General features: G+C 42.8%; 1 long non-coding RNA gene across 1 annotated transcript; it reads left to right on the plus strand.

Moving 5' to 3' along the window:
* Positions 1–1,586: 1,586 nt before the first annotated feature.
* On the plus strand, positions 1,587–16,645 carry LOC117519202. Its single transcript, XR_004563209.1, has 3 exons — positions 1,587–1,597; positions 13,091–13,098; positions 16,523–16,645. It is a non-coding gene; the product is annotated as an uncharacterized LOC117519202 (long non-coding RNA).
* The last annotated feature ends 583 nt before the right edge of the window (positions 16,646–17,228 follow it).

The raw sequence follows: 17,228 nt of genomic DNA on the forward strand, positions 1-17,228 counted from the left end.
CTCATGCGCATGCGTGAGTTTTTCCACGCCTGTCGGTGACGTCATTCGCCTGTGAGCACTCCTTGTGGGAGGAGTCGTCCAGCCCCTCGTCGGAATTCCTTTGTCTGAGAAGTTGCTGAGAGACTGGCGCGTTGTTTGATCAAAATTTTTTCTAAACCTGTGAGACACATCGAAGTGGACACGGTTCGAAAAATTAAGCTGGTTTTCAGTGAAAATTTTAACGGCTGATGAGAGATTTTGAGGTGATTCTGTCGCTTTAAGGACTTTTCACGGTGCGAGACGTCACGCAGCGCTCTCAGGCGGCGTCGTCAGCCTGTTCAAGCTGAAAACCTCCACATTTCAGGCTCTATTGATCCAGGACGTCGTGAGAGAACAGAGAAGTTTCAGAAGAAGTCGGTTTCAGCATTTTATCTGGATATTCCACTGTTAAAGGAGATTTTTTTAATGAAAGACGTGCGGACGGATCCGCGCGTCAGGACGCAGCCGCCGCGACGCTCCGCCACAGGAAAAACACCTCTGTTGAAAGCCTTAAGGACAAGTTGGAACATGTCCTGCCTGTTAAACAATTTCTCATATACTCACTCCACTGAAAGCCATCAAAAGCCGCCTGGATTTTACAAATGGTTATCAACACGGAGGTGTTTTTCCTGTGCCGCCGCACCGCGTCGGCTGCGTCCCGACGCGCGGATCCGTCCGCACGTCTTTCATTAAAAAAAATCTCCTTTAACAGTGGAATATCCGGATAAAATGCTGAAACCGACTTCTTCTGAAACTTCTCTGTTCTCTCACGACGTCCTGGATCAATAGAGCCTGAAATGTGGAGGTTTTCAGCTTGAAACAGGCTGATGACGCTGCCTGAGAGCGCTGCGCGACGTCTCACACCGTGAAAAGTCCTTAAAGCGACAGAATCACCTCAAAATCTCTCATCAGCTGTTAAAATTTTCACTGAAAACCAGCTTAATTTTTCGAACCGTGTCCACTTCGATGTGTCTCACAGGTTTAGAAAAAATTTTGATCAAACAACGCGCCAGTCTCTCAGCAACTTCTCAGACAAAGGAATTCCGACGAGGGGCTGGACGACTCCTCCCACAAGGAGTGCTCACAGGCGAATGACGTCACCGACAGGCGTGGAAAAACTCACGCATGCGCACGAGGGTTCAAGCATGTCTGACGTAAAAACATATGAATGAAATCCATATAGTTTTGAAAAAAATAAAAAGGACCGTTACTTTATTGACAGCCCTCGTAAAATATACATGCCACCCACGGGATTCAAACCTGCAATTTCCAAAAGCTCTGATTGCAAGCCAGAAACGTTACCACTGAGCTACCATCGCTGCCCTGTAAAAGTTGTAGGAAGTTGTATGCCTGATATCAAGAAGGACATGGACGTATTTAAAAAAAAAATTAAACCACACACCAGATGAAAACACATTTTATTGAATCCCTCTTATCGAGCAGACAATACAAGTATGATCCGTCTGTGACGTGACATTCAGATCACCCACTGCGTGTTACGATTCGACGGCCCCTTTCACCTGGGGTAGCCTGTCGCTTGATGCAACCCATTGCAACACCGATATATGTTTTTATGTATGTCCACGAGGACAGCAAGCAGACTCACGCACGTCCGTCGAAACACGGTACGTGTTCTGCAGCTGTGACGTGCAGAACCAGAGATCTCAACACCTGCAGCTGTTAGTGGACACACCCAGTCAGTCCAGCGCACACACCAACACATCATCTGTACATCCATATATATCAGCAGCTCGGATGGGGGGGAGCACAACAAACATGCGAGTCACATGCACGGCACGTGTGTGCAAGGGGAGGCAACACTCTGGCACCTCACATGTGCATTGCTGTTTTGTAAAGCCACACTCGTGGAGGCACATAGACAAATTTCACATCCAGCTCGAAAGTGATCTTCTGCATGACTGTTGTGTTAATAGCACAAATGGCCACATGTTTTCTAAGTGCCAAGCAAGTGGTGTTAGATGTTCATGTGTCAGCTGGAATTTGGCTGACACATGCCACGAGAGGGTTCGATGGGCTCTCACAGCGCACACTCTGTCTTTCAGCCACTGGTGTGCACAAATAGTTGTAGCAACAAGTGTACGAGGCATTGGAGGCAGCTACGATTTTACACGTATTGCATATGATTCCTGCTTTATGTGCAGTTCGACCACATTTGTACTATGTGTGAAGGGGCCCTTAACATTACCACCTGAGCTGACAAAATATTTCCTGTAGTTTGCAGCATTCAAAATTACATAGCTCCAGAAAAATGCACAATTCCTAACAATCAGCCACAACTGCATTTGTTGACCATGCAAGTAAGTACTGACTGAGTGCTCCCTCAGTTTGAGCTATAATTTTCTTTATCACCATTGCAACCACAAACTTAACATTATTTCACAGAGTTCCCTCAAGCAATCCTATTCCATTATGAACACTTAAATGTACTTTAGAGACTGGTCTTTAAGAGCTCATTTTACAGAGACATAGTGACCTTTCAGAGTGTTCCATGGACTCTTTATAATGGAATATCAAACAGTGCAGGTGTAACATTTACAAATCTGAATTTTTATGAAGCCCACTTCATAAAATCTTACAGCAGTTCATTCCTCTCTTCTTCAACTCCAAACCAGATAAATTTGTGATGGAATGGAAAATGCAGATAAAAAAAACTCAAATTAATCATTTCAGGCCTGCAGAACACTGGGGTGTGTGTGTGTGTGTGTGTGTGTGTGTGTGTGTGTGCAATGAAATTAAAACAAAACAAAAATACATTTTTCAAACAGGTGATGTCAACAGGGGACTGTCATCAATTGATAAAAAAAAGTAGTATTCATGAAGGTATGAGTCTTTGAGATGCAAAGATGGCAGATGATCTTAAATTTGTCAACAAATACAGGAGAAAGTGATTGAAATGTTTAAAAACAATGTTCCTAAAAAATATTGGAAGGGATTTGCATATGTCTCCTTCTGCAGTGCATAAAATCATCAAACAAGTCAAGGAATCTGGAGGAATTTCAGTCAATTTCAGAGTGCACACAGCAGCAACAAAGGACAACGAAGCCCAAACAAAACAAGAAATCTGGACTTGAGTTGACTTTTGGAGGCATCCTTTAACCTTCATCCAGCTTCTTTCCTGCAGCTGGCACTTTGTCATGTCATCTGCACTTTTGAAGACCTGCCTTGTCACACTGTTGGGTGTCAAATGACATCCAACCCATGGATCGATCAGGGTTCCCAGACCATTGCAACAGTGGAGTGCATGTGTGATTGGATTATTACAGACATCTGATCACCAATGTGCACACCCACAGCCATTATGACTGGCAGGGGTGAAAGTAACATTAGATACTTGCAGGAACTATGCTACTCAAAAAAGTTTTAAAAAGGTATTAAAGATTGCTCTTAACCCGCCTTTGGCATTGAGGAGAGACAGGGGAAGACAATTATTATGAACTTTAGGGCACAGGCAGAATTACTTTCTCCAACACTTTCCAGCCGAGCTGCAATCATGAGCCAGGCGGTGGGTTTTCCAAGAAGTGGTGAAGAAAGGCAATACCAAGGACATGCAATCTTGCTGCAAAACATGACCAACTGTGAATTCAACATCAGCTTCTTTGGCCCAGAAGGACAGATGGCACTCCACCAGTTTGTCATTGATGGGAATCTAGAGCTGGTGAATTTGCTTGTGAAATGTGGTGCAGATATCTGACTGGCCAACAGGGAAGGGTGGGGAACAATCACTTATAGCTATACAGTTGTGACAGATTTAAGGAAAATAAAGAAAAACAACAACTTTGCAAACATTACCACCACCAACCACTGAAAAACAACCAAAAGTGTCGCTCTTTGCACTATCTAATCCAGAACACAGTGCTGCCTTTATGCAGTGCTTCACTGTGAAAATTTAAAATCAAATAAATAAAATGAAACAGCCACGCCGGCCAGTTTTCTCAGTACTGAAGTTGTCCTCTTAAGTGTGTGTTAACACCGATCATGACCTCCACTCCAGCAGGAGCCGATCCATATGTATGTGTGTGCACATTTGTAGTCCAGAGCGCAGATGGTCTTCTTTTCACTCTCCACAGTCTCCTTTTTCTTGGCAGGGGTGCAGAGTCAACCAGTCATGTTTTATTTTTTATCTTTTCAATGTGTTTTATGTCACGGCCACTTGATGCACTTGATGCTCAGCATCACAGTGACAGCCCTTTCAGCTGGCTCTGAGATGCAATGACTTGCTGCACAGTTCACCTGACCGGGCTGTTACAGATACATGGTCATGCCCTCTTATGGTTTACATATGTGTATTATGATCATCATCTTAGCTGTAACAACAAGTGCAGCCTCAAGGCGCCCTCCCTCAAGGAGAGTCAAAGGCTCTGCGTGGTGTGCCACTTATGCCCATAATGTGCATGATATTACAGGTCCATTGTCAGTCCACATCATGTGTCAGAGGATGTATCTGTAATATCATGTTGACATGGCTGTTAGACCCTCATCCAGATGGCCGCAGTGTGTGTCAGCACATCTCCATGACTTGCTAAAGTGCAGGGCCTGTGATCATGGTGTAACATCCAGAATGAGCATGATATCACAGATCCATTGTCAGTCCACCTCATGTGTCAGAGGATTTATCTATCTTATGTTATCATGGCTGTTAGACCCTGTCCAGACAGCAGCACTGCGCCTCAGTGTGACTCACTGTGACACAATGTGCATTCGGTGTGACTGTGCAATGTTCACGTCTCGTGCACATAATGAATGCGTGCTACAGACTTTGTAGATTACAATATTTGCTTTGCGTGGCCCGAACAGGATGCAGAGGGCAGGGAGGGGGTCCAGCTCATCGGGGGCACAATTGAGACGTGCCGGCACGATCAGACTGCTCCAAATGCTGGTGGGTTCCCATTTTGGATGCCAGTTCATATGCCAGTTTGAATGCCATAAGAGGAAGCAGCAACACAGCAGTACGACCACTGTATGAATATTCCCCAGCTCAAATGCAGCATGACAATAGTGTGCCTGTTCTCTACATTCGTGCTGGCCATGCAAATTTAGTGTATTTTCCTAAGTATCACATGAATGCTGTCTGAGGAATTCAAATGCAGCTCGAATGCAGGTTGAATTGCACAAATAGCATTCAAATATCCATTTGTGCGGCAGTAAAAATGTAGTACGACTGCAACTTGACCGCCGTTCGAATGTTTTCCAGAACAGCCGACACGCAAATGTGCTGACTGCTGTACGAATGCTGAGATGTTTGAGTGCAGTTCGAATGCAGCACTAATGTCGTTCGAATGACCAGTCATACGCCATTTATCTTCATTCTTGCTGTAGTGTGATGGGTGGAATAAGGAATGAATATATCAGAGAGATAGTGCAGGAAGAATGGTTTGGAAAGAAAGTGTGGGAGGCGAGATTAAGATCTGCACAGGACAGATGCAGGGTACATCTGGAGAAGGATGCCAAGGATGGAGCTGCCATACAGGAGGTGACGTGGAAGGCCAAGAGGAGGTGTATAGATGTGGTGAGGGAGGACATGCAGACAGTCAGTATGACAGAGGAACCTGGAGAGGTCAGGGTGAGACAAATCTGCTGTTGCAAACCCTAATGCGGGCAGCCAAAAGAACGAGAAAATGAAGCATCAATTTTAACGCCTGCTTACGGCCATTTGTGTCCTTTCGATCTCCACAGACACAACCCACTCTTGGAGGTGCTTATGACTCATAATTATACAAAATTAAACAGCCTTCTGCTGTATTATACTGCTTGAAACGAATAACTGCCGAAGGAAATATTAATAAAGGAAAATAAGCAATTTGTTTTAAAAAGTGTTCTCAATTGCAGTGATCGGACTTTTTGATCAAAATAAGATTTATGTAACAACCACTTATAAGAAATCAGTAACAATGGCCGCTGCATCTCCTCCATTAACCTTTCAGGCAGAGTTGTCATGGAAACAAGATAGGAGAAACTATCAGGAAACCTGTCAAAGTATCAGGATAATGATGTAGAGGTAATGCTTGACACAAAACACCCATTGGATGGAATGTTCACCATGGTCTTTGGAGGAAAACTGGCCATTGGAGGAACCCTAGAACTGACATTACAGCAGGATGGTATATAATTTAATTTCTATTAATTTAGTTTTTCTGTTTTATGGACTACTGGAATAATTTTACATTTCTAATATTGTTTCACTCTAAGCTCTTCCCATGAATAAATGGACTTATATAGTGCTTTTGCATCTGCATCAGATGCTCAAAGCACTTCACAACAATGCCTCACATTCACCCGATGTGAGGGTGCTGCCATACAATCAATCAATCAATTTTTTTATATAGCGCCAAATCACAACAAACAGTTGCCCCAAGGCGCTTTATATTGTAAGGCAAGGCCATACAATAATTATGTAAAACCCCAACGGTCAAAACGACCCCCTGTGAGCAAGCACTTGGCTACAGTGGGAAGGAAAAACTCCCTTTTAACAGGAAGAAACCTCCAGCAGAACCAGGCTCAGGGAGGGGCAGTCTTCTGCTGGGACTGGTTGGGGCTGAGGGAGAGAACCAGGAAAAAGACATGCTGTGGAGGGGAGCAGAGATCGATCACTAATGATTAAATGCAGAGTGGTGCATACAGAGCAAAAAGAGAAAGAAACAGTGCATCATGGGAACCCCCCAGCAGTCTACGTCTATAGCAGCATAACTAAGGGATGGTTTAGGGTCACCTGATCCAGCCCTAACTATAAGCTTTAGCAAAAAGGAAAGTTTTAAGCCTAATCTTAAAAGTAGAGAGGGTGTCTGTCTCCCTGATCTGAATTGGGAGCTGGTTTCATAGGAGAGGAGCCTGAAAGCTGAAGGCTCTGCCTCCCATTCTACTCTTACAAACCCTAGGAACTACGAGCAAGCCTGCAGTCTGAGAGCGAAGCGCTCTATTGGGGTGATATGGTACTATGAGGTCCCTAAGATAAGATGGGACCTGATTATTCAAAACCTTATAAGTAAGAAGAAGAATTTTAAATTCTATTCTAGAATTAACAGGAAGCCAATGAAGAGAGGCCAATATGGGTGAGATATGCTCTCTCCTTCTAGTCCCCGTCAGTACTCTAGCTGCAGCATTTTGAATTAACTGAAGGCTTTTCAGGGAACTTTTAGGACAACCTGATAATGAATTACAATAGTCCAGCCTAGAGGAAATAAATGCATGAATTAGTTTTTCAGCATCACTCTGAGACAAGACCTAATTTTAGAGATATTGCGTAAATGCAAAAAAGCAGTCCTACATATTTGTTTAATATGCACTTTCAATGACATATCCTGATCAAAAATGACTCCAAGATTTCTCACAGTATTAGTAGAGGTCAGGGTAATGCCATCCAGAGTAAGGATCTGGTTAGACACCATGTTTCTAAGATTTGTGGGGCCAAGTACAATAACGTCAGTTTTATCTGAGTTTAAAAAGCAGGAAATTAGAGGTCATCCATGTCTTTATGTCTGTAAGACAATCCTGCAGTTTAGCTAATTGGTGTGTGTCCTCTGGCTTCATGGATAGATAAAGCTGGGTATCATCTGCGTAACAATGAAAATTTAAGCAATGCTGTCTAATAATACTGCCTAAGGGAAACGTATAAAGCACAGAACTCCATAATTAACCTTAGTCTGTGAAGAAGATTCCCCATTTACATGAACAAATTGTAATCTATTAGATTAATATGATTCAAACCACCGCAGCGCAGTGCCTTTAATACCTATGGCATGCTCTAATCTATAATAAAATTTTATGGTCAACAGTATCAAAAGCAGCACTGAGGTTTAACAGAACAAGCACAGAGATGAGTCCGCTGTCCGAGGCCATAAGAAGATCATTTGTAACCTTCACTAATGCTGTTTCTGTACTATGATGAATTCTAAAACCTGACTGAAACTCTTCAAATAGACCATTCCTCTGCAGATGATCAGTTAGCTGTTTTACAACTACCCTTTCAAGAATTTTTGAGAGAAAAGGAAGGTTGGAGATTGGCCTATAATTAGCTAAGATAGCTGGGTCAAGTGATGGCTTTTTAAGTAATGGTTTAATTACTGCCACCTTAAAAGCCTGTGGTACATAGCCAACTAATAAAGATAGATTGATCATATTTAAGATCGAAGCATTAAATAATGGTAGGGCTTCCTTGAGCAGCCTGGTAGGAATGGGGTCTAATAGACATGTTGATGGTTTGGATGAAGTAACTAATGAAAATAACTCAGACAGAACAATCAGAGAAAGAGTCTAACCAAACACCGGCATCACTGAAAGCAGCCAAAGATAACGATACGTCTTTGGGATGGTTATGAGTAATTTTTTCTCTAATAGTTAAAATTTTATTAGCAAAGAAAGTCATGAAGTCATTACTAGTTAAAGTTAAAAGGAATACTCGGCTCAATAGAGCTCTGACTCTGTCAGCCTGGCTACAGTGCTGAAAAGAAACCTGGGGTTGTTCTTATTTTCTTCAATTAGTGATTAGTAAGATGTCCTAGCTTTACGGAGGGCTTTTTTTAATAGAGCAACAGACTTTTTCCAGGCTAAGTGAAGATCTTCTAAATTAGTGAGACGCCATTTCCTCTCCAACTTACGGGTTATCTGCTTTAAGCTGCGGGTTTGAGAGTTATACCACGGAGTCAGGCACTTCTGATTTAAAGCTCTCTTTTTCAGAGGCGCTACAGCATCCAAAGTTGTCTTCAATGAGGATGTAAAACTATTGACGAGATACTCTATCTCACAGAGTTTAGGTAGCTACTCTGCACTGTTGGTATATGGAATTAGAGAACATAAACAAGGAATCATATCCTTAAACCTAGTTACAGTGCTTTCTGAAAGACTTCTAGTGTAATGAAACTTATTCCCCACTGCTGGGTAGTCCAGAGTAAATGTAAATGTTATTAAGAAATGATCAGACAGAAGGGAGTTTTCAGGGAATACTGTTAAGTCTTCAATTTCCATACCATAAGTCAGAACAAGATCTAAGATATGATTAAAGTGGTGGGTGGACTCATTTACATTTTGAGCAAAGCCAATTGAGTCTAATAATAGCCTCAACACTGCATTTAATCTGTCATTCTCAGTATCTGTGTGGATGTTAAAATCGCCCACTATAATTATCTTGTCTGAGCTAAGCACTAAGTCAGACAAAAGGTCTGAAAATTCACAGAGAAACTCACAGTAACGACCAGGTGGATGATAGATAATAAATAAAACTGGTTTTTGGGACTTCCAATTTGGATGGACAAGACTAAGAGTCAAGCTTTCAAATGAATTAAAGCTCTGTCTGGGTTTTTGATTAATTAATAAGCTGGAATAGAAGATTGCTGCTAATCCTCTGCCTCGGCCCGTGCTACGAGCATTCTGGCAGTTAGTGTGACTCGGGGCTGTTGACTCATTTAAACTAACATTCATCCTGCTGTAACCAGGTTTCTGTAAGGCAGAATAAATTAATATGTTAATCAATTATTATATCATTTACCAACAGGGACTTAGAAGAGAGAGACCTAATGTTTAATAGACCACATTTAACTGTTTTAGTCTGTGGTGTAGTTGAAGGTGCTATATTATTTTTTCTTTTTGAATTTTTATGCTTAAATAGATTTTTGCTGGTTATTGGTGGTCTGGGAGCAGGCACCGTCTCTACGGGGATGGGGTAATGAGGGGATGGCAGGGGGAGAGAAGCTGCAGAGAGGTGTGTAAGACTACAACTCTGCTTCCTGGTCCCAACCCTGGATAGTCACGGTTTGGAGGATTTAAGAAAATTGGCCAGATTTCTAGAAATGAGAGCTGCTCCATCCAAAGTGGGATGGATGCCGTCTCTCCTAACAAGATCAGGTTTTCCCCAGATGCTTTGCCAATTATCTATGAAGCCCACCTTATTTTTTGGACACCACTCAGCCAGCAATTCAAGGAGAACATGCGGCTAAACATGTCACTCCCGGTCCGACTGGGGAGGGGCCCAGAGAAAACTACAGAGTCCGACATTGTTTTTGCAAAGTTACACACCGATTCAATGTTAATTTTAGTGACCTCCGATTGGCGTAACCGGGTGTCATTACTGCCGACGTGAATTACAATCTTACCAAATTTACGCTTAGCCTTAGCCAGCAGTTTCAAATTTCCTTCAATGTCGCCTGCTCTGGCCCCAGGAAGACAATTGACTATGGTTGCTGGTGTCGCTAACTTCACATTTCTCAAAACAGAGTCGCCAATAACCAGAGTTTGATCCTCAGCGGGTGTGTCGTCGAGTGGGGAAAAACGGTTAGAAATGTGAACGGGTTGGCGGTGTATACAGGGCTTCTGTTTAGAACTACGCTTCCTCCTCACAGTCACCCAGTCAGCCTGCTTTCCTGGCTGCTCGGGATCTGCCAGAGGGAAACTAACGGCGGCTAAGCTACCTTGGTCCACACCGACTACAGGGGCCTGGCTAGCTGTAGAATTTTCCACGGTGCGGAGCCGAGTCTCCAATTCGCCCAGCCTGACCTCCAAAGCTACACTTATTACAAGTACCATTACTGCTAAAGGAGGCCGAGGAATAACTAAACATTTCACACCCAGAGCAGAAAAGTGTGGGAGAGACAGGAGAAGCCGCCATGCTAAACCGGCTAAGAGCTAGTAGCGGCGCTAAGCTAGCGAATTCCTAAAAAAACAGAGTGAATAATGTGTAAATAATTTAGAGGTGATTCAGCAAAGGGAGTGCTTTAGTTAAGGCACGTGAAGATTACACTGTGAAACAAATCGTTATCTAGGTAACTAGATCAATCTAACTGCGCAGATTAAACAGCTAACAGATACAGCAAAACACCGCTGTGCTCCGGAACAGGAAGTCATACAATACCGCAGTGAGAGCCAACCACCAGTAGAGGCAAGCAAGAGCTCGGAGTTCTCATTTTTGCTGGTTGGTATTTATATTCCACCTCAGGCATGCATAACAGAGGTGCTGCAGTAGCTTGCTGACCAGATCACAAAGCTGGAGAGGAAGTATCCAGACTCCCTGCTCATCCTAATGGGGGATTTTGCCAGAGCAAATCTCAGCCACAAACTCTGTAAATACAGGGGTGATTCTTAGACTACGGGCACTTATGTCCTTTGATCATATTGTATGAAAAACAGAAAAAAAGGGGAAATTTCACACTTTATCTTTACAATGAAAGTGTGTTAAGAAATTTGTTCTAGTTGTCTATCATATGCAAATATTGCTGTTTTGTGCTTGTCCCACACCCAGACTTTTGATCTTCAATGATAAAAATGAATGGTAAAGAAATGTTTTTTCTAATGTTTTAAAATATCTCTAAATAAAATATCAGTAAAATAATTAAAACATAATTGGGTTATTCAATATCATACAACTATTGTGATTTTTTTTTTTAAACAATGTAGTTGTCCCACACTATTGCCGTAATTTCCACCACAACACTGTAATGTCCCTAAACAGTTTGTATGAAAGACTGTTTGGGTAGTTTCTATGGAGATAAACAGTGACATCAGAGCACATGTATATAGTGCCAAATCACAACAAACAGTTGCCCCAAGGCGCTTTATATTGTAAGGCAATGGTGTGGTGGAAATTACATTTACAAGGCCAATAGTGCCCGTAGTTAAAGAACCACCCACAGACAGCACATCACCGGGGACGTGAACATTCTTGTCCACTGCTACACCACAATAAAAGATGCCTATCGCTCTTTTCCCTGTGCAGCTTTGGGACTCTCTGATCACTGTCTGATTCACCTCATTTCTACCTACAGACAGAAATTAAAATTTGCAAAGCCTGTCATGAAGACATTGAATAAATGGATGGATGAGTCAAGGCAGGAGCTACAGGCCTGTTTTGACTGCACAGACTAGCCCATCTTTGAAGCTGCATCCACAAACATTCATGAACTTTGTGACATCTTACATCAGTTTTTGTGAGGGCCTGTGTGTCCAGACCAAACTCTTCTGCATATACAGCAACAACAAATTTACTGGGAAACTGAGGAAGCTCCACCAGGCCAAGGAGGCTACAGAAGTGGAAACAGGCTCCTGTACATGAAGGCCAGGAACACGCATTGGAGCGGACCTTTTTACTACAGTATCACACAACTGTAAAACCAAAAACATCAACATGAAATTGTTTAACAATTTACCTCGGTAACACCCTGTCCGTCCATTGATGAGAGAGGGAAAGATGACCAGGACTCAGTCCAGTTCTCAGATTGACCTCGCCTTTAATACAGAGAATGAGCCAAAGTAACAATAACAGTCTCTGGGTTCATGCTTAGTTTGCCATAGCAATCAGGCTTTGAGCAGGAACCCCGTCTACCTCTCCCTGAACCCATATATACTATCTGAGTTTCTGTCTAAACAAAGATGTTGTATTTTTTTCTTGATTGGTCCACCTCTCGTCCTGCGTGCAGTGTAGTTTGGTTTCTTCTTGTATCCCAGCACTGATTGTGACCTAAAAAGGAAACATACAACCCCCCCCATCCTGATTAAGCTGCACGTGTCACCCCTGCCTCAATGAGAAAAACAACTTGACCTCATCTCCTGATTGCCCAGTAAGACAAACAAACTTGGCCTTGTCTCAGTTACGAGTCATCAGAAAAATAGAAAAACATGTTTTCACATCCCATCTTAATACTGGTTTATCAGCAGTTTTATCACACAAAGGCACAGTGGTTTTATTCAGGTCACAATAGAAAGACAAGCTAGCATAAGAAAGAGAAAATATAATTGTTAAAGAATAAAATCATAATATTTTTTACACATGCTGACAAAGGAGATCAGAGTAGCAAAGAGGAGCTACTCTGATAAGGTGCCCTGACACTTGCACAACTTTGATCTGCGCTTGCACGCACATTGTCGTGACAATCCCACCTGTTGTATTCTCAGCTGGACATCGTGCTTTATTCCACTGGCCGCCACATGTGTGCTGGACACTACGTATATAAACAAATTTTGTAGCAGATTAATCATTTTCTGTCTGACATAGCTGTTGAAAATGGCTCTAATCGCTTCCAAAATGACAAAGGAGCGCGCCAGCTACATGTTCTTTCCTTCTTGTGTGCAGCTGTAAAAGTATGTTCACGACAGATTTAACATCTCGTTATAATCATTCAGATGAGCTGCGCTCTGATGCGGCGCGCTGCCGCAGTCACTCACACTGTTCACTTCTTTACTCAACTTGACGAGCTGCACGTAGTGTTGCTGAGTAGATCGTGCATCGTTCACTACCACTTCATGTTTGTTACACGACATTTACGCGTGAAAGATGTTTTAACATTTCAAATTTCTCTTTGAGCGATTGCATGCACCGGCACCCCTCTCACGTTCAGTCTACACCCGTTAACATCGAGTTTACTCTCCTGCACGACACAGTGCGTGCATCAAAGTCGTGCAAGTGTCAGGGGGGCTATAGGCTGAAAAAACAGTTCTCAGCCAACGACCCTGTGTGGAGAGGTCCTCAGCATGCCACAGCTACAGGAGACTATCGCCTCACCCTGTGAACAATTCCCAACTGGCTGAGGATCTGAACCTGTTTTACACCAGGTTTGATAGAGACCCTCACAACCCTCACCCACACCACAACAATGGACTACCTGTCTCCCTGTACAACTCTTCCCCCTCCTCTCTGCAACCCCACCCACACTAATGATCTGTGAAGAGGATGTGTGCCAGCAGTTTTGCAGACAATAGATCAAGAAGGTGCCAGGGCCTGATGGTGGTTCTCCCTCATGTCTGAGAGCCTGCCCTGACCAGCTGACTCCCATCTTCACCCGGATTTTCAACACATCTATGAAGCTATGCAAGGTCCTCTCCTGCTTCAAACGCTCCACTATTGTCACAGTCCCAAGGTAACCCTCCATAACAGGATGAAACAAGAGCAATCAGAGATTTCCGACATCCATAAATCCAGATCACCTCCTAAATTCACTGGAATCTTCCATGATCCAATATCTATCTGTGGTGCAAATTTGGTAAGAATTCATAAAATAGTTTTGACAAACTCCTTCAAAGCCTATATAAAGTGAAATCTTGAGCCACAATCTGGATCTGAATCACCTCCAAAATTTAATGGAGTCTTCGATGGCCTAATATGTATCTGAGGTGAAAACTCTGTCACAATCTGTGCAGTAGTTTTGACGTTATCCTGCTAACAGAGAGACAGACAAATAAACACCAATGATTTTATTGCGTCCTTGGAGGACGTAATTCTTACAGGCCCGTCACCTGACATCTTTAGTCATGAAGTCTTTTTAACGGCTGGTGTTGAGCCACCTGAAGGACATCACAGGACCCCTGCTGGACCCCCTGCAGTTTGCCTACTGGGCAACAAGGTCAGCTGAGGATGCAGTTAACATGGGATTACATTACATCCTGCAACACCTGGAGTCTGCAGGGAAGTTCCTATTAATGGACTACAGGTTGGCGTTCATCATCCCAGACATTCTCCACCAAAATCTCTCCAACCTCTCCACTTCCCACCTCTCAGTGGATCTCCAACTTCCTGACTGACAGGACACAGCACATGAGGCTGGGGAGCATCACATCCAGCACACGGACAATCAGCGTTGGCACCCTTCAGGGGTGTGTGCTCTCCCCACTGCTCTTCTCCCTCTACACGAATGATTGCACCTCAGAGGACCCCTCCTTTAAACTCTTGCAGTTTGTGGAGGATACCACCATTACTGGTTTCATCCAGGATGGTGATGAGGCTGCATGCGGACAGGAGGTAGAACATTTGGTCCTCTGGTGTGTCAGAACAACCTTGAGCTGAACCCATTCAAGACTGTAGAGATGATAGTAGACTTTAGGAGGAACCCACCATCACCCCCCACCCTTCCATCCTCAACAACACTGTGTCTACTGTGAACACTTTCCAGTTCCTGGGATCCACCATCTCCCGGGATCTGAAGTAGACCTCTCACATAGACTCCATCAGGAAAAAGGCACAGCAGATGATGTATTTCCTCAGACAGCTCAAGAAGTTCAACCTGCCCCAGGAACCGCTCATCATCTTTTACACATCCATCATCCAGTCCGTTCTGTGCATCTACAGTTGTGCTCAATAGTTTACATACGCTGGTGGAATTTTGTGTGTGTGTGTGTGTGTGTGTGTGTGTGTGGAGGGGTTGGCCATTTTTTGAGAGAATATGAATAATAATGTTTTTTCACTAATGGTTAGTAGTTGGGTGAAGCCATTTATTGTCCAACAACTGTATTTACTCTCTCTCTCTCATCAAAAGTTTACATGCCCATGTTTGTAATACTGTGTGTTGCCCCGTTTAACATCAGTGACAACTCGGAGTCTTTTGTGGTAGTTGTGGATGAGGCTCTTTGATGGTAAAGCTGCCACTGAATATGTCTTGGACTTTATTTACATCAGTTACAAAGAAATTGAAACATTATGGCACTTTATGGTAAATCTGTATGGAGTAGAGAGTTCTCAAAAACTGAGTCACTGTGCAAGAAGGAGAAGAGTGAGGAAAGCTACCAAGACACCAAGAAGAAGTTATAGGCTTCTGTGGCTATGATTGGAGAAATTGTGCATAGTGCATGTTTGCATTTTGTATCACCAGTTACATACAGCGTCATGATGAAGTGGTACAGAGGAGGATTTTCTTAAAAGGAAGACCTGAAAGCTCAGCTACAATTTGCCAGAACGGATCCTCTGAGATGCAAGCCTATATCTGATGTTTTGGTTGAAAGAAAACCCTCCTCTGTACCACTTCATCATGAAGCTGTATACTAACTGGGAATGCGAAATGCAAAAAATGTACCGTGCACAGTTTCTTCAATCACAGCCACATAAGCCTGTAACTTCTTCTGGGTTGTCTGGGTGTCTTGGTGGCTTTCCTCACTCTTCTTCTTGCAGTCACTCAGTTTTTGAGAACCGTCTACTCCACACAGATTTACCGTAGCGTGTCATACAGTTTGCATTTCTTCATAATTGATCTAAATAAAGTCTGAGACATATTCAATTTTTCAATTTCAATTTATTTTCATTTATATAGTGCCAAATCACAACAGAGTTGCCTCAAAGTGCTTCACACAGGTAAGGTCTAACCTTACCAACCCCCAGAGCAACAGTAGTAAGGAAAAACTCCCTCTGAGGAAGAAACCTCAAGCAGACCAGACTCAAAGGGGTGACCCTCTGCTTGGACCATGCTACAAACATAAATTACAGAACAATTCACGGACGAATATACAAGAAATGCTATTGGCGCACAGGACAGGAGGATCGCCAACAGGAATACAACTCCCATCTCTGGATGGAGCTGCACCTTAAACAGAGAGAAAAAAAAAACAGAATCAGGCACAATCAGGCAAGACAAAAAATACTGTATAATTTGCCATCATTAAACGACAAGAAAAACAGAGAAATACTAAGGTGATCGCCAGCCACTAGCCCTAAACTTAAATAAAAGACCCCAGAATTTAGGTAAAGTTGAGGCCGCAGCCCGCTCCACTTACTAATAAATGAATTAGTACATTTAGTAAGACACCAGAGCAAGCTGCAGATGTTTTATCTGCATGTATGGCTGAAGTTAGTCAGTGGCTCTTCAAAAATCAATTAGTCCCTAATCTCACTAAAACAGTGTCTATGTGCTTTTCAATCAAAAAACAAAAATTACAACAATTTTAAAATAGTTTTCCAAAACAGCGAAATACAACAAGTAAATGAAATGAAATATCTAGGATTGGTTCTTGACCCGCAACTAAAATTTGATGAACACAAAGAAAATATCCAAAACAATACAAAGAAATAAATTGTTTTAGACTTATCAGGCACTTCATTCCAAACCAGGCGGCCCTGCTGTACATGCATGGGATGATATTCTCTCATATTTCCTGTTGCATGACAGCATGGGCCCAGACAGCTCCCTCAGCCACAAAGCGCATTGGTTCACTTTACAATCAAGCAATCAAAATTATGGACAGAAAACCAATCCGTCATCACCACTGTCAAATCCTCCACAAACATAATTTATTGAGTTTTGACAGTTTTAGCAATTTCTGTTTTCTAAAATTATTTTTTAAATGCTACCACAATTTGGCTCCAGAACCACTTAGGGAATTTATGGGGAGACCAAACAGCAGCAGGACAACAAGAGGTAGCTTAAATCATAACTGTATAATCCCCACGTGCAGAGCCTCGTTTGGACAGTCAGCCTTTTCTTACAAAAGCTGTAAACTCTGGAACTCAC

This window comes from Thalassophryne amazonica, chromosome 1 (genome assembly GCF_902500255.1).
Source record: "Thalassophryne amazonica chromosome 1, fThaAma1.1, whole genome shotgun sequence".
Lineage (NCBI taxonomy): Eukaryota > Metazoa > Chordata > Actinopteri > Batrachoidiformes > Batrachoididae > Thalassophryne > Thalassophryne amazonica.